General features: G+C 43.8%; 1 protein-coding gene across 1 annotated transcript in view; it reads left to right on the plus strand.

Moving 5' to 3' along the window:
• The first annotated feature begins 562 nt into the window (after positions 1-562).
• The window catches only part of pcdh15b (protocadherin-related 15b), a 1,866,923-nt gene continuing 1,843,749 nt past the window's right edge, over positions 563-23,736 (plus strand). The window contains exons 1-2 of the mRNA XM_070875055.1: positions 563-680; positions 19,429-19,509. The gene's annotated coding sequence lies outside the window, so the exon portion shown is untranslated. The remainder of the gene's footprint in view (positions 681-19,428; positions 19,510-23,736) is intronic.

The raw sequence follows: 23,736 nt of genomic DNA on the forward strand, positions 1-23,736 counted from the left end.
TACCTGATAAGTGCTCTTGCCTATGCTGCTGTAGCTACGAAGTGCAACCCGAGTGGTAGCAGCAAGCGAGGTGGATGGCTGATGAGAATCTGAAGAGGGCAGTTCAGATGTCCTCTTGTGACTCTCTCGAGAGGCTGTGGTCCGTGATTGCCCCGCCTCAGACTGCACCATCTTAGCATGGGCATGAGCAGTTTGAAATATCGGGCCGACAGGCAATTGCAAAGGCAATGGTGGAGTGATGGGGGATGGAGAAGAAGAAGACTTGCTTTAATTTAACGCCTGTCACGACCACCGGAATTCTCAAAGCACTTTACAGCCAATGAAGTACTTTTGGAGTGTAGTCACTGTTGTAATGTAGGAAACGTGGCAGCCAATTTGTGCACAGCAAGCTCCCACAAACAGCAATGTGATAATGACTAGATCATCAGTTTTGGCATTTGCACTCTAAGAAGGAAGTGGGGCACTGAATCATGCACTCCACTTCCTTCCTGGATCACAATCGGCAGCAAGTGTGGCAACTCCTTAAAGAGAGGAGCCATTGTTTCAGGCTCTGCAATGGAAAACAACTTACCTTCTCCACGATGGCAGCCGCGATCCCGTGCGATCGCCCGGCACTCAAGCAGAGTGCTGGACTGATCGATCATGGGCAGGAACCTGCGAAAACAGCTGCAAGAGAGAAGGTAAGGTTTTTTTTACTTACCTCGGTCACCTCGCCTTTAAGCATTGCCCACAAAGCGGCCGGCGCCCGATGCACGCCTCCTGTAGCTGTTGGTATTTTCACCCGGTGCTGCTGCAGGGGATGGAATGCAATTTCAGGTCCAGGGTGATGCGTCACAATCTCCGGGAGAAGACGATCAGGGCGCAACACTGTGGCACCGCCTGATCTCGCCAAGCCCAGTCGCAAAACTATTTGCGCTCCATTGGGAGGCTAAAGGAAGTCAATTTTGTACCCCATAAACTCTGTCAATGCTGCACCATCTCAAGTTCTAGCCTGGATTGTGTGCTAAAATACTTGATTAGGGTTTGAACCCTCAGAGGTTAGAATGCTGCCACTACAGAGGATTGAAAATAAGTTATCTGATTTTGGGTCATTTTCCCTGATTTTCTTTCATTAAAGGTGATGTGAGCTTAAATGATGATGCTAGTCTGCTTTGGAATCAAAATCTATTTTTAAATGTTTTATCATGATCAGATTGAGGCCAATCAAAAAAAAAACATTATTGTACTTTTCAAGCAAAATAGGTTCTCCTCATTTTCCATGGCAAAATGAGAATTTACATCATCCAGGCCTTTAAATCTTCTTCACTTGTAAGTCTGATATGAAGAAGAAGGCGAGTTGCATTTATATAGTGCCTTTCATAACCACTGGACATCTCAAAACACTTTACAGCCAATGAAGTACTTTTGGAGGGTAATCACTGCAGGAAATGCGATAGCCAATTTGCACACAGCAATCTCCCACAAACAGCAATGTGATACTGACCAGATCATCAGTTTTTTTGTTATAATGATTGAGGGATAAATATTGGCCAGGACAAAGGGGATGATTAGCTCTAGAACTTATATATAGCAGCATCATAAACAGATATGGGAACATTTCTCTGATCAGTAATTATACTGAACATGTAACATATTGTTTACAGTAAAATTACACAGAGAAGATCAGCCCCACGTGTGTGTGTAAAATGTACAGTATACTTTATCATGATCTACAACCAGTCCCACCAGACCCTATGATCCTCCAAATACAAGGAAGATGCCTTAAAAGCTCATCATGTGTGTCTCTGTATAATACACCACGATACAAACTGGGCCTGACTGAAGGTAAGAAGTTCACAACTGCAGCTCTCTCGGGTAGTATAATTTTGAAATATTGGATGTGGCAAAGTGAAAGGTGTTGCTGTTTCTGACTGTCACTATTCTCCTGAGTAAAAGTTTTTCTTTATTGTGGACAAAGTTCACAACGATTGCAAAGAAAAGTGCAGGAATTTCAATAGAAATCCACGATATCCCTCACCACCCGAAACTCCAACTACAGCATCTAACAGCCTCTTAAATAACTCCAGTGTTTTGGCCTCCATGACCTAGAATCCCAGTCCTGAACTTGCAGGCAGGTGTGGATGTGATGGAACGCATTATGAATAACTATCTGTCTCTGCCTACAGTAAGCAGCAAGTGTGAGAAATACATAGCACGTCCATTAGAAGCTGTCAGCAGAAAAGAAAGATGAAATGAAAGGTAAAATAATGGGATTAAAGGCAGACAAGTCCCCTGGACCTGATGGCTTACATCCTAGGGTCTTAAAACAAGTGGCTGCAGAGCTAGTGGATGCATTGGTTGTAATCTATCAAAATGCCCTGGATTCTGCGACGGTCCCAGCGGATTGGTATACTGCAAATGTAATGCCCCTATTTAAAAAAGGAGACAGACAAAAAGCAGGAAACTATCGACCAGTCAGCCTAACATCTGTCGTTGGGAAAATGCTGGAGTCCATTATTAAGGAAGCAGTAGCGGGACATTTGGAAAAGCATAATTCAATCAAGTAGAGTCAGCATGGTTTTATAAAAGAGAAATCAAGTTTTGACAAATTTGCTGGGGTTCTTTGAGGATATAACGAGCAGGGTAGAAAAGGGGGAACCAGTGGATGTGGTGTATTTGGATTTCCAGAAGACATTTGATAAGGTACCACATAAAAGATTACTGCACAAGATAAGGGGTTGGGAGTAATATATTAACATGGATAGAGGATTGGCTAACGAACAGAAAACAGAGAGTCGGGATGAATGGGTCATTTTACGGTTTGCAAACTAACTAGTGGGGTGCTACAGGGATCGGTGCTGGGTCCTCAATTATTTACAATCTATATTAATGACTTGGATGAAGGGACCGGGTGTAATGTAGCCAAATTTGCTGATGATACAAAGATGGGTGGGAAAGCAAATTGTGAGGAGGACACAAAACATCTGCAAAGGGATATATTCAGGCTAAGTGAGTGGGAAAAAATTTGGCAGGTGGAGTATAATGTGGGAAAATGTGAGGTTATCCACTTTGGCAGCAAAAATAGAAAAACAAATGATAATTTAAATGGAGAAAAATTGCAAAGTGCTGTAGTACAGAGGGACCTGGGGGTCCTTGTGCATGAAACACAAAAAGTTAGTAAGCAGGAAGGCAAATGGAATGTTGGCCTTTATTGCAAAGGGGATAGAGTATAAAAGCAGAGAAGTCCTGCTGCAACTGTACAGGGTATTGGTGAGACCACCCCTAAAGTACTGCGTACAGTTCTGGTCCCTGTATTAAAGGAAGGATTTACTTCCTTTGGAAGCTGTTCAGAGAAGGTTCTCTAGGTTGATTCTGGAGATGAGGGGTTGGCTTATGAAGATAGGTTGAGTAGATTGGGCCGATACTCATTGGAGTAGGGAAGAATGAGAAGTGATCTTATTGAAACACATAAGATATGAGCGGGATCGACAAGGTGGATGCAGAGAGGATATTTCCACTCAAAGGAGAAACTAAAACTAGAGGACATAGTCTCAGAATAAGGGGCCACCCATTTAAAACTGAGATGAGGAGGAATTTCTTTTCTCAGAGGGTTGTAAATCTATGGAATTCTCTGACCCAGAAAGCTGTGGAGGCTGGATCATTGAATATATTTAAGGCGGTGATAGACAGATTTTTGAACGATAAGGGAATAAAGGGCTATGGGGAGTGGGCAGGGAAGTGGCGTTGAGTCCATGGTCAGATCAGCCATGATCTTATTGAATGGTGGAGCAGGTCCGAGGGGCCAGGTGGCCTACTCCTGTAAGATGGCTCAACCGTGGCTAACACGGGAAATTAAGGATAATGTCAAATCCAAGGAAGAGACATATAAAGTGGCCAGAAAAAGCAGCAAACCTGAGGACTGGGAGAAATTTAGAATTCAGCAGAGGAGGACAAAGGGTTTATTTAGGAGTTGGAAAATAGAGTATGAGAGGAAGCTTGCCAGGAACATAAAAACTGACTGCAAAAGCTTCTATCGATATGTGAAGAGAAAAAGATTAGTGAAGACAAACGTAGGTCCCTTGCAGTCAGAGTCAAGTGAAATTATAATGGGGAACAAAGAAATGGCAGACCAGTTGAACAAATACTTTGGTTCTGTCTTCACGAAGGACCACACAAATAACCTTCCGGAAGTACTAGGGGACCGAGGTTCTAGTGAGAAGGAGGAACTGAAGGATATCCTTATTAGGCGGGAAATTGTGTTCGGGAAATTGATGGGATTGAAGGCCGATAAATCTCCAGGGCCTGATAATCTGCATCCCAGAGTACTTAAGGAAGTGGCCCTAGAAATAGTGGATGTATTGGTGATCATTTTCCAACAGTCTATCAACTCTGGATCAGTTCCTATGGACTGGAGGGTAGCTAATGTAACACCACTTTTTAAAAAAGGAGGGAGAGAGAAAACGGGTAATTCTAGACCGGTTAGCCTGACATCAGTAGTGGGGAAAAATTATTAAAGATCAAATAGCAGCGCATTTGGAAAGCAGTGACAGGATTGGTCCAAGTCAGCATGGATTTATGAAAGGGAAATCATGCTTGACAAATCTTCTGGAATTTTTTGAGGATGTAACTAGTAGAGTGGACAAGCGAGAACCAGTGGATGTGGTGTATTTGGACTTTCAAAAGGCTTTTGACAAGGTCCAGCACAAGAGAATGGTGTGCAAAATTAAAGCACATGGTATTGGGGTTAATATATTGACGTGGATAGAGAACTGGTTGGCAGACAGGAAGCAGAGAGTCGGGATAAACGGGTTCTTTTCAGAATGGCAGGCAGTGACTAGTGGGGTGCCGCAGGGCTTAGTGCTGGCACCCCAGCTATTTACAATATACATTAATGATTTAGATGAAGGAATTGAGTATAATATCTCCAAGTTTGCAGATGACACTAAACTGGGTGGCGGTGTGAGCTGTGAGGAGGACACTAAGAGGCTGCAGGGTGACTTGGACAGGTTAGGTGAGTGGGCAAATGCATGACAGATGCAGTATCATGTGGATAAATGTGAGTTTATCCACTTTGGGGGCAAAAACACAAAGGCAGCATATTACCTAAATGGCGGCAGATTAGTAAAAGGGGAGGTGCAACGAGACCTGGGCGTCATGGTACATCAGTCATTGAAAGTTGGCATGCAGGTACAGCAGGCAGTGAAGAAGGCAAATGTTATGTTGGCCTTCATAGCTAGGGGATTTGAGTATAGGAGCAGGGAGGTCTTACTGCAGTTGTACAGGGCCTTGGTGAGGCCTCACCTGGAATATTGTGTTCAGTTTTGGTCTCCTCATCTGGGGAAGGACGTTCTTGCTATTGAGGGAGTGCAGCGAAGGTTCACCAGACTGATTCCCGGGATGGCTGGACTGACATATGAGGAGAGACTGGATCGACTGGGCCTTTATTCACTGGAGTTTAGAAGGATGAGAGGGGATCTCATAGAAGCATATACAATTCTGACGGACGGGACAGGTAAGATGCAGGAAGAATGTTCCCGATGTTGGGGAAGTCCAGAACTAGGGCACAGTCTAAGGATAAGGGGTAAGCCATTTAGGACTGAGATGAGGAGAAACTTCTTCACTCAGAGAGTTGTTAACCTGTGGAATTCCCTACCGCAGAGAGTTGTTGATGCCAGTTCATTAGATATATTCAAGAGGGAGTTAGATATGACCCATACGGCTAAAGGGATCAAGGGGGTATGGCGAGAAAGCAGGAAAGGGGTAGTGTGGTGAATGATCAGCCATGATCTTATTGAATGGTGGTGCAGGCTCGAATGGCCTACTCTTGCACCTATTTTCTATGTTTCTATGTTTCTATGTTCCTATTTCTTATGTTCTTATGAAATATCTTGCATTTATATAGAGCCATTCATGTAATTAGGATTTGCCAAAGTGCTTCACAGCCATCAATTACACTTTGAAGTATAATCAGTTATAATATGGGTAAACACGGCAGCCAATTTCCTCCACAGCAATAGACAGCAATGAGATAAATGACCAGATAATCTGTTTTAGTGATGTTGTTTGAGAGAAAATTGTTGGCTCGAGGAGATCTCGCCCTGCTCTTCTTCGAATAGTGCCATGGGATATTTTAGGTCCACCTGAGAGGGCAGAGACGTTAACATCTCTTCCAAAATATGTCACTTACAGCAATGCAGCGCTCGTACAGTACCGCAGTGAAGTCCCCAACCTATGATATGTGCTCGTCTCTTGAGTGGAGTTTGAAACTATAATTTTCTGACATACAGGTGAGAGTGCTAACATTGAGCCAGTCCAGCAGGTAAATCTTAGTCTTAGATCCTTTATCAGAACTGGAAATAAATAGAAGAGAATGTCAATATTTTATAATTTAAAATCACTGCTGAAGAAATTTATATGAATGCTAATATCACTAAGAATGATTTCACCTACATAAATTGAGGACGTATCGTGACATGGGGGGTGGGGCAACCAGCTGCCCACCCATAAAACTCTGAAAAAGAAATGTTAGATATGTTATTGGTTCTAAAAAATAAATTAAGGATGTAATGGATGTGATAAAAATAGAATTTCCATCCTGTTAGGTGTATATATTTAGTATGGATTTATGAAGGGTAGGTCATGCCTTACTAATTTATTTGATTTGTCTGAGGAGGACCATACAATGGTACATAGTGAATTGCCTGTTGATGTTGTTCAGATGGACATCCAGAAGGCATTTGATAAAGTTCTGCCCAAGAAAATAATCAGCAAAATTAAAAGCGCATGGAATTAGAGGTAACTTTGTGACATGGGTTGTTAATTAGTTGGGAGGTGCGCGATTGAGAGTCGGGATAAAGGGAATATTGTCTGATTGGCCGGCTGTGACAGGTGGTGTTCACCAGGGATCTGTTCTGGGCATATATATGAATGCCTTGGATGGAGGAATAGACAGCTGTATATCCAAGTTTGCAGATGACACTGTTCGGAGGCACAGTAAGTTGTGTGGATGGGAGTAGAAAGTTACAAAGGGACATAAACAGACTAAGTGAGTCGGCAAAATGGGATCAGATGGAGTTCAATGCGGGCTTGTGTGAGGTCATCCATTTTGGATCCGAGAAAGACAAATCTGAATACACAGGTACAAAAAGTAATTAAAAAGGCTAATGAAATGTTGGCCTTTTTCCAAAGTGGCTGAAATAAAAAAGTGTGGAAGTGCTTCAATTGTCCGACCCCATCTGGAGTACCGTGTTCAGTTTTGTGCACAAAATCTTAGGAAAGATATTCTGGCCTTGGATGGGGTAAAGCACAGATTCACTAGAATGATACCGGGGCTAAAATGATTAAATAATGACAGGTTGACTTTGGAAAAGGCCAGGATGTTGGCAGGTATGTCCCTCAGATGATTTAAACTACCTACCTCTCTGGTTTCTGCTGGGTGAGCATGGTTAAAATCACAACTTTGATGCATTAAGTAATTTTGTTTAGTTTATAGTTAATTGTTACACTAACTCAACGGAGTGGAGGGGAAAATGGCACAGGTTTTAATTTGTAAGAGACGCAGTCTGCTCAAGGAAAATTATCAGGCTATTTGCGTGTGAACAAGCTGTTGGAACAAGCCTGAAACGTAACAATTGGTGCCAACTAAAATGGGATTGATATCACGTACGAACCAAGCACAGCTGCTTAAATAAAAGCAGGAGAAGCAAAGAATGATGCTTTCAGCACAAGGACTGCAAAAAGAAAGAAAGGATTGTGTTATGTATGCAAACCTCACCAATGTGTAAGACTTGCCACCAAGGGGCACACGTGTGGGAGACCTAAGGGTCACCAGTGCACCCTGGGCAAGCAGGTATAAAAGGCAATCCACCATGCTGCTTCCTCACTTTGGAGTTACATTAAAGAGACCAAGGTCACAATGGATGGAGCTTACAACACAGACTTGTGGAGTTATTCTGAACATAATAATTGGCGACGAGTTACAGATCACAAACTTTCACGTGGTAATAGCTGCCATTGGTATTCTTGAGAGATCTTTTGAGGGTGATGATTGGGTAGCCTTCGTTGAGCGTCTCGACCAGTACTTCGTGGCCAACGAGCTGGACATGGCTGAGACGGCGGTCAAACGCAGGGCGATTCTCCTCACCGTATGTGGGTTTTTGATATATGGCCTCGTCAAAAATCTGCTGGCACTGGTCAAACCAACGGACAAGACTTACACAGAACTGTACACGCTGGTTCGGGAACACCTCAAGCCGAAGAAGAGCATCCTAATGGCCAGGTATCGCTTTTACACACGCCATCGTCGGAGGGCCAGAACGTGGTGAGCTTTGTCGCTGACCTGACGCCTTGCGGGACAGTGCGAATTTGCCGGATCTTTGAGGGAAATGTTGCAGCACTTTTTTGTGCTTGGAATTGGCCACGAGGTCATTCTTCGCAAACTGTTGTCTGCCAAATCCCTAGATCTGAGCAAGGCCAGCACGAAAGCCCAGGCCTTCGTATACACGAGCGACAACACGAAACAGATATCTTCACAGCATCGAAGCTCACCGGCAAGTACTGTGCATAAAATAATGCTTTCAGCAGGCAGAACTGTACATGACAGGGCCTACATGACCTCAGAGGCCAGAACTAGGATGACTCAGAGGCCGCTGTGGGATGTGAATGCGTATCCATTAACACCATGTTGGCGCTGCAGGGGCAGTCATAGAGCCCATCAATGTCAATTCAAACACTATGTGTGCAAGGGCTGTGGAACAATGGGGCACCTTCAGCGAATGTGCAAATGCCCCATGACTCACCACATGGCAGAGTCAGCAGAGGACGACCGATCCAGCGCGGATCACACTGAACAAGCAGGAGAGGCAACTCAACCTGAGGACGAAGAGTAAGTGTATGGGGTACACATCATCACCACCAAAAGCCCTCCGATAATGTTAAAAGTTTAACTTAATGGCATTCCAGTCTCCATGGAATTAAACACGGGGGTGAGTCAATCAATCATGAGCCAGAAGGCTTTTGAGAAACTGTGGGGCAACAAGGCACAGAGGACAAAACTGAGCCCGATTCACACAACGCTGTGCACTTACACCAAAGAACTCATACCTGTTATCAGCAGTGCGGCAGTGAAAGTATCGTACGACTGAATGGTGCATGATTTACCACTATGCATTGTACCAGGCGATGGCCCAACGCTGTTCGGCTCGGAAAGATCCGATGGAACTGGGACGACATCAAAGCACTGTCTTCGGTGGATGTCACCTCATGCGCCCAGGTGCTAAAAAAATTCCCGCCGTTATTTGAGCCAGGTATCGGCAACTTCACAGGCGCAAAGGTGCAGATCCATCTTGTTCCTGGGGCATGGTCTGTTCATCACAAGGCCTGAGCAGAGAGAAAGTCGAGATCGAGCTGGACAGACTTCAACGAGAGGGAATCATATTGCCAGTTGAGTTTAACGAGTGGGCCAGTCCAATCGTGCCGTGCTGAAGAGCGATGGGACGGTCAGAATCTGCGGGGACTACAAGGTAGCAATCAACCGAGTCTCGTTACAGGACCAGTACCCACTACCAAAAGCGGAGGACCTATTCGCAATGCTAGCAGGGGGAAAGTCATTCACCAAGCTGGATCTAACCTCTGCTTACATAATACAGGAGCAGGCTGAACCGTCAAAGAAATTGACGTGCATCAATATGTACAAAGGACTGTTCATATACCACAGATGCCCCTTTGGGATTTGCTCAGCTGCGGCCATCTTCCATAGGAACATGGAGAGTCTGCTGAACTCGGTTCAATGCACCGTGGTGTTCCAAGACGACATCTTGATCATTTGTCGCAACACTACCGAACACTTGCACAACCTGGAAGAGGTTCTAAAGCGACTGGACAGAGTGGGACTCGGGCTGAAACGCTCCAAGTGTGTTTTCCTGGTGCCAGAGATCGAATTTCTGGGAGAAAGATTGCGGCACACGGCATCAGACCCACGGACTCCAAGACGGAGGCCGTCAAGAATGCACCCAGACCACAGAATGTGACGGAGCTGCGTTCGTTCCTGGGACTCCTCAACTATTTTGGTAACTTTCTATCGGGTTGAGCATTTTGCTGGAACTCTTGCATTTATTACTAAGCAAGTGTGATGACTGAGTTTGGGTTAAATCTCAAGAGACAGCCTTTAATAAGGCCAGAAACCTGCTATGCTATAACAAGTTACTTGTATTGTATGACCCATGTAAACGTTTAGTACTAGCTTGTGCTGCGTCATCGTACAGGGTCGGTTTTGTGTACAGGAAGCAATTGTGTCAGGCAAACTGCAACCGGTTGCATATGCATCCAGAAGTTTATCAAAGGCTGAAAGAGCCTGCAGTATGGTTGAGAAAGAAGCGTTAGCATGTCTATAGGGGGTTATGAAAATGCACCAATACCTATTTGGACTCCGGTTTGAGCTTGAAACTGGACAGAAACCGCTTATCTCACTGCAAAGATATCAACACCAATGCTTCGTCCCGCATCCAAAGATGGGCACTAACATTGTCTGCGTATGACTATGTAATCTGCCACAAACCAGGCACAGAGAACTGCGCTGACGCCATCAGTCGGCTTCCATCGCCCACCACCGGGGTGGAAATGGCACAACCCGCAGACTTGCTTCTGGTAATGTATGCTTTTGAGAGCGAGGGGTCACCTGTCACGGCTCGTAAGATCATGACCTGGACTAGCCAAGACCCTGTGCTATCACTAGTAAAAAGCTACATCCTTAATGGGAGCTGGTCGGCGGTTCCCGGGGAAATGCAAGATGAAATTAAGCTGTTCCACCGTCTAAGGATGAATTGTCCATCCAATCGTATTGTCTCCTATTGGGAAATCATGTGGTTTTGCCAAAAAAAGGCAGGGAAACGTTTATACGCGACCTACACAGAACCCACCCAGGCATAGTCATGATGGAGGCTATAGCCAGGTCGCACGTTTGCTGGCCCGACATTGACTCCGAATTGGAGTCATGCGTACACCAATGTAACACTTGCTCACGGTTGAGCAACGCACCCAGGGAGGCCCCACTGAGCTTGTGGTCATGGCCCTCCAAACCGTGGCCCAGGGTCCACATAGATTTTGCTGGCCCTTTTCTAGGAAAGATGTTCCTAGTAGCAGTGGATGCTTACTCTAAATGGATTGAATATATAATAATGTCATCATGTACGTCCACTGCCACCATTGAAAGCCTCAGGGTCATGTTCGCCACCCTTGGTTTGCCCGACGTCCTTGTTAGTGACAATGGACTGTGATTCATCAGCTCGGAATTCAACGAGTTCATGACCCGCAATGGCAATAAGCATGTCAGGTCTGCCTCATTTAAGCCCGCTTCCAATTTTCAAGCGGAATGGGCAGTCCAAACCATCAAGCAGAGCTTGAAACACGTAACGGATGGCTCCTTGCAGACCCAGCTATCTCGGGTTCTGCTCAGCTACCGGACGCGCCCCCACTCGCTCACCAGGGTTCCCCCTGCAGAAGAGAGCACTCAAAACCAGGCTCTCCTTAGTCCACCCGGATCTCAATGATCACGTAGAAACCCGGCAGCACCGGCATAACATGTACCATGATCGTGCGGCTGTGTCATGTAACATTGAGTTTAATGATCCTGTGTTTGTTCTCAATTATGGTCATGGTCTCAAGGAGGGGAAGTGAGTGTTTGTTGTTAAACTGTTGAATGGACTAACGTGCAGAAAGCACTTGGATCAGACCAAACTGCGATTCACTGACAACCAAGAACAGTTTGAAGAGGACATTACCATCTGTGATTCACCAACACACACCCAGCCAGCAATCGACCTCGCTGTCAACTACGAGGATGAACCCACCATGCCTGACAGTCCGATCAGACCAGCCGCACTGCAGTGTAGCAATGATCTGACCAACTCACCCATGCCAGGACTTCAACTCAGGTGATCAATCCGGGAACGCAGAGCGCCAGATCACCTCAACCTGTAAATAACTTGTACATAAGATTTGGACAGGGGGGCGGCGGGGAGTGATGTATGTATGCAAACCTCACCAATGTGTAAGACTTGCCATCAGGGGGTACACCTGTTGGAGACCCAAGGGTCACCTGTGCACCCTCGGCAAGCAGTTATAAAAGGCAATCCACCATGCTGCTTCCTCACTTTGGAGTTACATTAAAGAGACCAAGGTCACAATGGTTTGAGCTTACAACACAGACTTGTGGAGTTATTGTGAACATAAGAGATTGGAATTGGCTGAACTGGTGGCAGAGGATTCAGTGCTGACATAAGATTGAATTTTGTTGACTGTTTCTGGAAAGGAACAGAGCGATATCGGCACAAGATGAAAGAAAAAGAATGATAGTGCCAGGCCAATGAAAAGGAGCAGCAGTGCAACTTGAGGCTGAGCAGGCAAGAGGCAGAGGAACAGGAGAAGAAGTATCTGTGTGCACTTGAATTGACAGGTAATGCTGTGCTAACTATGAGAATGGTGAGCAAGGTGCCAGTTTGATGCAGCCCATAATTGCTTGTGGAATAATTTTGTTAAATCTAACCATATTTCAAACTTTAAGAAACTGTATGACATAGATGTATTTTTAAAGGTTATGTGCCTTTGGAAATCTCATAGGTAAGGGAAAGAAATATTAGCAAAGAGGCTGGTGTTGTCACTTAGCAATAAAGTACGGTATACAGATCTGATATAGAAACATAGAAACATAGAAAATAGGTGCAGGAATAGGCCATTCGGCCCTTCGAGCCTGCACCACCATTCAATATGATCATGGCTGATCATTCACCTCAATGCCCCTTTCCTGCTTTCTCTCCATACCCCTTGATCCCCTTGGCCGTAAGGGCCATATCTAACTCCCTCCTGAATATATCCAATGAACTGGCATCAACAACTCTCTGCGGCAGGGAATTCCACAGGTTAACAACTCTGAGTGAAGAAGTTCCTCCTCATCTCAGTCCTAAATGGCCTACCCCTTATTCTAAGACTGTGTCCCCTGGTTCTGGACTTCCTCAACATCGGGAACATTCTTCCCGCATCTAACCTGTCCCGTCCCGTCAGAATCTTACACGTTTCTATGAGATCCCCTCTCATCCTTCTAAACTCCACTGTATAAAGGTCCAGTTGATCCAGTCTCTCCTCATATGACAGTCCAGCCATCCCTGGAATCAGTCTGGTGAACCTTCGCTACACTCCCTCAATAGCAAGAACGCCCTTCCTCAGATTAGGAGACCAAAACTGAACAAAATATTCCAGTTGAGGCCTCACCAAGGCCCTGTACAATTGCAGTAAGACCTCCCTGCTCCTATACTCAAATCCCCTAGCTATGAAGGCCAACATACCATTTGCTTTCTTCACCGCCTGCTGCCCCTGTATGCCAACTTTCAATGACTGATGAACCATGACACCCAAGTCTCGTTGCACTTCCCCTTTTCCTAATCTGCCACCATTCAGATAATACTCTGCCCTCGTGTTTCTGCCACCAAAGTGGATAACCTCACATTTATCCATATTATACTGCATCTACCATGCATTTGCCCACTCACCCAACCTGTCCAAATCACCCTGCAGCCTCTTAGCATCCTCCTCACAGCTCACACCACTACCCAGCTTAGTGTCATCTGCAAACTTGGAGATATTACACTCAATTCCTTCATCCAAATCATTAATGTATAATGTAAAGAGCTGGGGTCCCAGCAGAGCCCTGCGGCACTCCACTAGTCACTGCCTCCCATTCCACTCTACATTACATCCTCAAAAAATTCCAGAAGATTTGTCAAGCATGATTTCCCTTTCACAAATCCATGCTGACTTGGACTGATCCTGTCACTGCTCTCCAAATGTGCTGTTATTTTATCCTTAATAATTGATTCCAACATTTTCCCCACTACTGATGTCAGACTAACTGGTGTTAGTGCAAAAGAAAGAATTTATATAGCACCTTTCATGATCTCAGGACATCTCAAAGCGCTCTACAGCCAATTAAGTACTATTTTTTGAAGTGTAGTCACTGCTGTAATGTAAGAAACGTGGCAGCCAATTTGCGCACAGCAAGGTCCCACAAACAGCAATGAACAAAATGACCAGATAATCTGTTTTAGGTGTTGGTTAGGGGATAAATGTTGGCCAGGACACAGTGAGATCTCCCCTGCTTTTCTTCAAATAGTGCAGTGGTATATTTTATCTGAGAGGGTATACAGGACCTTGGTTTGTTGTCCCATCCGAAAGAAGGCACCTCCCTCAGTGTAGCCCTTGCTCAGCACTGCCCTAAATGACGTGCTCAAAGTCCCTGGAATAGGACTTGAACCTATAACCTTCTGACTCATAGGCAAGAGTGCTATCATTGAGCTAAAACTGACAGTACAGCTTTTAATGTAGTAAATTAATAATTCTTGTTGCTTTTGACCTCACCCCAGGAAAGTATAAGTGTAAAATTAAATGCTATTGTTACAAATTTTGGATATTCTCTTGGGTATAATGTGTTGGTAAATCCTATAAACAGTCTGAGCATCTTCCATTCAGGATTGTGCCCCTGCTGCCCAATATCTAATTATATGATAAAGTAACCCAGGGGTGCCACAATAGGACTCCTTTGTGATCTGAACTAGATCGTGTGTCTCCCACACATTCCCACAATGTGCTTGTCCAATCTTTCCAAGCGTGGACTGAAACTCTTTCGTGAGAAGAGTCAGATACGAATAATTAAGCTGCTAAATTTTCCAGCCAGCAAGTGGACGTACAGACTAACAATTGTAATCACATCTCATCTTCATTCAATTGACTAGAAAAATAACAAAAATAGACCACAATATTAATGTTCTTGATTAACTTTTCCTGGCCAGCTTTCTGATTTTGACTAGCTCTAGGCTTGAGATGAGTTAGGCTTCCTTACCATCGAGCTTCTAGATCCAGATCCCATACCTATATTTCATAGTCTCTTGTTTGAAACCTGACTGACTGCCCAAGTGTCTCGCTTTCTCGGAGTATTCATAAGAAACACAGGGCCTCTAATTCCTTCCCTGTTCAGAGATTTGCCAATAGGCATGTCAACGAAACCAACTACCCTTTCTTTAAGAAGTGTATTCTCAGTTCACATCAATGGAAACAATCCTTATCGCAACAGATGTGAATGTTCACTGGAGTCTCTAAACTAATTTTCATTGTCAAAAGCATTCTGGTTCAGACTCTTTTGTCTGAATCGTAGCCAACTTTTCTCAGCTTTGCTATTTAACTTCTTGAGAGCTACATTTAGCTTAATGATAGCATCTTTAACATAAATTAAACAAAAATGCTCTCTTGGCACAGTTCAGAAATCCTGAAACATGTCAGTTATGTAAAGCTCATAGCTGTAGTTACAGAGAACTGGTGATAGAAATGAAAGATGTATGATGCGAGGGAGAGAATGTAATGATTTTTGTTGAATTGAGTCATTTAATGTTAAAGGGCCCTTTTCTGGAAGTTGTTCCAGATGATTTAAGGAGTTCCTTACTTGACCCAGACCACAGGAGCCTGAGTCAGATCTTTATTGACCCGAGCCTCACAGAGCCCTGTGAGCAAGTGCGCCGTCAGTTGTGTCACAGGAATGAGCATCAGGTCATTCATTACTTCCGATGATCAGCCCATGCCATGCGTGGGACTGTACTGCACAACAGTTGTGGAGGTGTGACGCTAGGGACGCAAAACAGCCGCTGGACCGAGAGGGAATCTGCGCACAGTTGGGGAGACTGTGTGCTGTTGAGAGAAATGAGATTGCCAACAGCTGCGTGGCGATAGCAATCAGACAAAAGATGGTATAGTATATGCACTCAATCCGTGCAGTATTTTTCAGGGATATGATTGGTTCTTTTTTTTTTAAATGAATATATACATTGTTTTGAGAGAGAGTGAAGTGCATTATGTGTGTTTGCAAGTGATTTTGATTGTGAAATTTGAAGCAATCAGTATGGTTCTTGATCTACAAACATGTTGGATACTTTCCCACTGGCTACAGAATGCCAGGCATGCAGCAGGCACAGCACATTGAATAGATGTGAATGGCTACTACTGTACACTACACAGTGCTGACGAATGAGCTGCTGCGCTCGGCTGACTACTGACCTGCAATGTCACATTGGAGCACTCAATTGTAAGGTTACCTTTAGAGAAACTTTGCTATTTTATTGGTAATAAAACTGAATCACCAGAATAAATGCTTTAGGTGTGTTTTCACACAGCCATCTGTTAAATTTATGATGCCAGAAGGTGAGTAAGAAAAGTAGTATTTTATAGTACTTCTACTGCAGATGTGCATTTCATTACAATCATCATAGGCAGTCCCTCGGAGTCGAGGATGACTTCAATTTCATTATAATAATATATAGGGTAATATTAAAATTATAATAATATATAGGGTAATATTAAAATCTCACCAGTGATCCATTTTACCAAGAGCATAAACTACGCTTAAAATAATTTCTTTACCCTTTATTCTATCTTGTAGCAAACATACAAGATTGAAGTAAATTGTACTATTGTTGTTTATAAGTATGTGGCACATGTCCTAATTAATTGTGTCTCCCAAAGCAAGTGCTCTACTCGGAGCTCCTTCACAGCAAACGAGCCAAAGGTGGGCAGCGGAAACGTTACAAGGACACCCTCAAAGCCTCCCTGATAAAGTGCAACATGCCCACTGACACCTGCGAGTCCCTGGCCCAAGACTGCCCTAAGTGGAGGAAGTGCATCCGGGAGGGCGCTGAGTACCTCGAATTTCAACCCTGAGAGCATGCAGAAACCAAGCGCAGGCAGCGGAAAGAACGTGCGGCAAACCAGTCCTACCCATCATCATAGGCAGTCCCTCGAAGCAAGGATGACTTGCTTCCATGCCAAAAAGGGATGAATTCACAGGTGATTCAGTGAAGGACCGAATATTCCAGATCCCGAACTACATCGTGAAGGGTGGAAGATGCCTGTGCTTGGATTTTTTTTAACGTGTGGTGGCCGTTGCACACCAGCCACCACACGGGCTTGACAGAGCTAGGTCTTGGTCCAGTTGCAAGGATTAGCCAAGACTAACTGGAAACCAGCTCTGCTGCACAGACCGAGCGCACACATATCGCAGTGTGTGTGCGCACTCGGTCCCAACCACCCCTTCCCTCAACGACTGACCCACCTGTGACAGCGTCTGTGGCTCTCGTATTGGACTGTTCAGCCACCAAAGAACTCACTTCAGGAGTGGAAGCAAGTCTTCCTCGATTCCGAGGGACTGCCTATGATGATGAATTAATTGAAAGCTCCTCATCTTTTTCACAAGAGGAAAGCGGATCATGTTTCTGATGAATATCTTTACTACGTTGCGTCTTTGAAAATAACAAGGCATTTACATTCAGTACTTTATAATGCAGGAATAAAGAACACAAAATTCACTCATATTTGGATATTCTAATAACTACTTTAAGAATTACAACATTCTCTGCATACTGCAGTCATTTACTGTAACATTTAACTGCACCTATAGTTCAGTCTCTGAATTTGTTGATTATTTGCACAATTGCCTGATGGTATTTTGACACTGTAGCTGTGACCTTTAGTTTTGTAGTGCATGAAAGCGATCTTTATCAATATGATTCAATTAGATTTAAAATTCCTCGCCATTGGTAAATAACCATCGCGCCTGATAATTGATGGGCATGCAGATTGTCAAAGAAAGCAGCATTTAAAATAAGAGTTGTAGTCCTGTCAGAAAAGCAGTACTTCTTGGGATTTACTTACTGAACTGGAAGGTAATAAAACCAAAACAGAGCACAATGCACTACAGGGCAATCTCTAATGTGTAGACCTGTCCTGTTTACATCATCTCACTAAGTCTAATCTTCACAATATTCACAAATATTCTGCTGTAGTTACCTACTGTTTTTAAAGTTATTATGTTTAATATATTTACTAATCATTGTAATCAATGCAGTTTTGCATGAGCATTCCAAATATTTTTATAAAGTGCAGTGTTTTTTTAGTTCCATTAAAAATGTTAGGCTTATAACAATATAAAAATATGCCGCCAAAAATTATGTTCTACAAGTAATTTGAAATTCGTACATATATGTTTCCTACATCACATTTTATTTATTTCCTGTATCTTAGCTAAATAAGTAATGAGGGAGTGCTGCACTGTTGGAGGTGCCATCTTTCAGATGTGACTTTGAACCAAGGCCCTCCCAGATGGATTTAAAAGACCTCATGGCAAGATTAAAAGAAGAGCAGGGGAGTTCTCCCCAGTGACCTGGTCAATATTCATCCCTCCACCAACACCACTAAAACAGATCTGTTCATTATCTCATGGCTGTTTGAGGGACCTTGCTGTGTGCAAATTGGCTGCCACATTTCCCTGCATTACAGCAGTGACTACATTTCAAAAATACTTAATTAGCTGTAAAGTGCTTTGGGACATCCTGAGGTCATGAAAGGCACTATATAAATACAAATTCTTTTAAACTAAAGACGTGAACATGAGAACAGTACAGTTTATGAAATTAAGGACCTTGCCCTTCTTTCCATCACCTTAGCTCGCAAGCACCTTGTTAAATTATGAGCCCTTATTGTGTCTGCAGGCTGTGTTGTAGATGTTGAAATAGTGGTGGGCAGGTCCTCAGTTGTGACCTTGTCATTTTTCACTATCATTGAAATGAGTGCAGGCTTGTAAGCCTGCAGGACTCCACAACTTTATTGTGCCACATTCATTTGTAAATTATTCTGTCACAAAGCATTACCAAAGCAGAATCTATAAGTTATTTTAAAAAGAAATAGATCATTGCTTGAAGAAGAGAAATATTAACGGGTACAAGCAGCAGGAGAGTGAAATAGACTGGATGGTTCACACGGAGAAAAACACTGGTGCAGACTTGATGAACAAAATGGCATGATTTCTTTCTTTATTTCTAAAATTAAAATGTGTGAATTGTATTCATTCCAAAATGAAATGAAATTAAACTTTCTATTGTCACAGTCTGGAGAACAACGAATGATGTTCTGAAATATAAGCAACACAAATAAAAAAAATGATTGCCTGAATGCAGGCTTGAAAACTTTCCTTTCTGATATCCGGAGAAACAAATTTGATTTACATCTGTATTTTCTGATGGATCGATTTATTTTAGTGTGTACTACTGATGTGGGCATGGAGGGACTATGTAGCGATAAATAGTATCTTATCAGAATTTTGGAACGATTGATCCACCAGTTCAAAATCAAGTTTGAAGAGTAAGTAAATTATCTACAGGTGAGAATACTGCTGATAATGTTTGTTGTAAACAATGTCCCTACTCTGTATAAAACATTATTTAATGATATAAAATGTATTCATAGAAACTGGTGTAATTTATCAAAAATGAAGAGAGGTTCAAAAGGAAGTGGAATGAATCCTAATTCTGCACTTGAGATAAAGACCTTAAAGTAGTACTAATCAATAACACTATCTTGTAGGAAGACGATGGCATTATTCACAAGGGTACACTCGATGCTACTGACACTTCACCATCGCCAGCAGAGAAATTAGGAAATAAGGTAGGAGGCACCTTGTTTGTTTCTGCACAATCTCCAAAGAGGAGACTGTTACGTGAATCCCCCATGTTTTAAAGCGAAACTGTTGTTAGCCATGTGACCATTCGTTCAGTCACCATGTAAATGATTGGTCTGGTACAGGAAAGACTATCTGATTCTGCATAGTCATGTTAGTAAAATAATAATTACTGCTAGGTTTAAGGAAAGCTTGAATACCTGTGGATTATGTTGCAGTAACCTCCCTATGGAACTATTGCACTGGCTATCTTTGCAAGTTAAGCTAGGTTTGGTATTTTCTACGTTAGCACTGCTGTTTTTTTTTCACAATTCCACTTGGGCTCTCATCAATATTTGTTTTCCTGACTGAATACCTTAGATTTGACATTAACATAATTCCTTTAAGACCAAGGCCGAGAAATTACAGGCATAAAATGGACACCAAAATGTCCAATATTGGAGATGGTATGCACACGCACATTCTGCACTGGAAATGTGCCGCTCGCTATGTTTGTCAGGGCAGTTAAAAGTCACCTAGGACCCATGCCTGGAACAGGTTCCACTGGAGTGTCAAAGACCTATGCCAATCGTCCCCTCCCTCCCGATTGATTTCCCCTCTCCCGATGTCACAGTCTTGCTCAGTATTAACTATACATTCCAAGTTGGTGTCATCCGCAAATTTTGATATTCTACTTCTGATTCCAGATTCCAAATCATTCATGTAAATGGTGAACAACAGTGGTCCCAGCACTGATCCCTGCGGAACAACACTTTACACCTTCTGTTAGTTTGAGCAAATACCTTTATCCTGTACTCTGTTTAGTAGCCAGTTTACTATCCATTCTACTACTTATCCCCTGATTCCACATGCTTTGACCTTAGTCATGAGTTAATTATACAATACCTTGTCGAAGGCCTTTTGAAAGTCCATGGGGCCGATTTTCATTAAGGGCCTCCGCCCGCCCAAGTGCCGTCCAAAGTGCCGCCGATGGCCGCAGAGGTACCGGACGGTACTTTGGGCGGGAAATTCATCGCCGAGGTCTCTCGAAGGTCAGCGGGCAGCAAATGGACGATGTCGATGTACGCTGCCAATCTGGGCAGCAGTGGGCAGGACGTCTCATTCTCGGCGGCAGAGGTAATCAACAGTAAAAAAATAAAAAAAACTATACGATGACCTTCTGGGGACCCCATCCAGGTAAGTCGCTGTTGAAAATTTATTTTTAAATGTTCACTTACCTTTTTTTCAGCATCTTCAAACTTACCGTCGGGGACAGACCAGCCTCCAGCCAACAGTCAACCCCCGTTCTGCCGCTGAGTCCCGCCGACTCCTGCCCGCAGGAATCTGGGAGCTCGGCGGGCGGGAGGTCAGCTGCGCCACTCGGCCGTCTGCTGATGTCAGCGGGCTGCTCTCCCCTCCCGCCCGCTCCAGGCCACCTCCAAAGTGGCACTGGGCGGATCTTCAGGAGGAATGTCGGTGGCAGCGGGCGGCAGTCAGCAGCAGCGGGCGGTGAGGCGATGAATTTCGGCCCCCATGTATATTACATCTACTGCATTATTCTTTTATGTGGTTTTAAGATTTATTGAAGGAAGTTACACAAGAACAATCGACAGTAATCAATGTTACTTTTGTCTGAGTATCATAAATGCCTATGTAGCGAATGTATAGCGAATACTGAACTAAATGTGCTGCTGTTTGTCAACATCCTTCGCCTGCTCCACGACGACATGCAGGCCGTGATCCTTACCGGTGGATCCATTTCAGACCCATTCCACGTCCGGACCGGGGTCAAACAGGGCTGCGTCATCGCTCCAACCCTCTTTTCAATCTTCCTTGCTGCCATGCTCCACCTCACTGTCAACAAGCTCCCCGCTGGAGTGGAACTAATCTACAGAACTAGTGGGAAGCTGGTTAACCTACGCCACCTCCAGGCCAGGCCCAAGATCACCCCATCTTCTGTCGTTGAGCTGCAGTATGCGGCTGACGCCTGTGTCTCCGCACACTCTGAGGCTGTACTTCAGGATATAGTCGATGTATTCACTGAGGCATATGAAAGCATGGGCCTTACGCTTAACATCCGTAAGACAAAGGTCCTCCACCAGCCTGTCCTCGCCACACAGCACTGCTCCCTAGTCATCAAGACAACGTGGACCACTTCCCATTCCTCGGGAGCCTCTTGTCAACAAAGGCAGACATTGATACAGAGATTCAACATCGCTTCCAGTGCGCCAGTGCAGCCTTCGGCCGCCTGAGGAAAAGAGTGTTCGAAGACCAGGCCCTCAAACCTACCACCAAGCTCATGGTCTACAGGGCTGTAGTAATACCCGTCCTCCTGTATGGATCGGAGGCATGGACAATGTACAGAAGACACATCAAGTCGCTGGAGATATATCACCAACGATGTCTCTGCAAGATCCTGAAAATCCCCTGGGAGGACAGACGCACCAACATCAGTGTCCTCGTCCAGGCTAACATCCCCAGCATTGAAGCACTAACCACACTCGATCAGCTTCACTGGGCAGGCCATAGTTCGCATGCCAGACACGAGACTCCCTAAGCAATTGCTCTACATGGAGCTCCTTCATGGCAAATGAGCCAAAGGTGGACAGCGGAAACGTTACAAGGACACCCTCAAAGCATCCCGGGTGAAGTGCGACATCACCACTGACACTTGGGAGTCCCTGGCCAAAGACTGCCCTAGGTGGAGAAAATGCATCCGGGAGGGCGTTGAACTCTTCGAATCTCAACGCTGCGAGCGTGAAGAGGTCAGGCGCAGGCAGCAGAAGGAGCGTGTGGTAAATCAGTCCCACCCCCCTTCCCCCGATGAATATCTGTCCCACCTGTGACAGGATCTGTGGCTCTCATGTTGAACTGTTCAGCCATCAAAGAACTCACTTTAGGAGTGGAAGCAAGTCTTCCTCGATTCCGAGGGACTGCCTCGGATGATGATGATGATGATGAAATGTGCTGCGAAAGAATATTACACCTAATTCGAATATTTCTGTTAAATCCATTGAAATCTCAGCACTTGAAGTCCGAAGGTGCAGTTAATTAAATATTTAGTTCAGTATACCATAAATTTGAATATGTAAATCAGATTTAAATGTGGCTTCTTTGAGTTGCAGTTGTTCGAAAATAGGTTATCAAATCCTTGAGTGACCTCAGTAGTCTATCTCTCACAAGTTAGGAGTACTCTTGAATGATCAGAAATGGCAATGATTTATAATATTGCAAAGTAAGTGCAACATTAATTAATCAAGATGTTCTGTATCTGGTGCTCAGTCCAGACACAGTCAAATTGCTTTCACCTTTCACTAAAAGTGGATACAATGCACAATCCATTAAAATATCATGCGACAGCTTATTTAATGCAGTCATCCTGTATCAGTAAGGGCTAAGTACCCAATAAATAAACAGTAGGTGCTATTTGTAGCACCAATTATAACCACTATTTTATATTTATATTATTAATGAAAAGCAAAAGCTGTTGAAAATACTCAGAAGATTCATCAGCATCTGTGAAAAAGATTGACTAAAGTTTCAAGTGATAGATCTTTTCCCAGAATGACGTAGACCCTTCATCAGGCTTTGTGGAAGAGTCTACACCTGAATTAATAACTTGTCTATTCTCTTTATAGGTGCAATGGAGCTGATGTTTATTTTAAGCCTGTTCTATTTTTATTTCAGTTTCCAGCATTTGCATTATATTTTTATTTTTACCTTTGACATTACCATTAATCTCCCTTTACAATGTTAAGCATAGCACCTTAATTAGAAATAATTTGCAATTTAGTCATCAAAGCTAAATCTCATGATTGTTCGTTTAACTTTTACATACAACTGGGTACTTTAGTTATTCAATTGGCCCACAGTGTCCAAACCAACATTCCCGCTAAGCTGCACAGCCACGCAGCAGTCTAGAGGTCCCCTGCAGGCCTCTGATCGGCTTTTGCAGGAAAGAAATCGTGCATGTGTGAAAATTTGAATGGGCTGCACATCCAGGTAAAGGGACCGCGCACAAAAAAAAAATGGAAGGGAACATTGGTCTAAACTATAGTCTGTACGTCATTTCCAACCCTCGAACCGTGGCAATCTGAATTATATTGATGCAAAAGCAAAATACTGTGAGGCTGGAAATCGGAAATAAAAACTGAAAATGCTGGAAAACACTCAGCAGACCAGGTAGCATCTTTGGAGAAAAAAAACCCAGAGTTAACGGGCGGATTTTTGAGAGG

Source organism: Pristiophorus japonicus, chromosome 3, assembly GCF_044704955.1.
Source record: "Pristiophorus japonicus isolate sPriJap1 chromosome 3, sPriJap1.hap1, whole genome shotgun sequence".
NCBI classification, from domain to species: Eukaryota; Metazoa; Chordata; class Chondrichthyes; family Pristiophoridae; genus Pristiophorus; species Pristiophorus japonicus.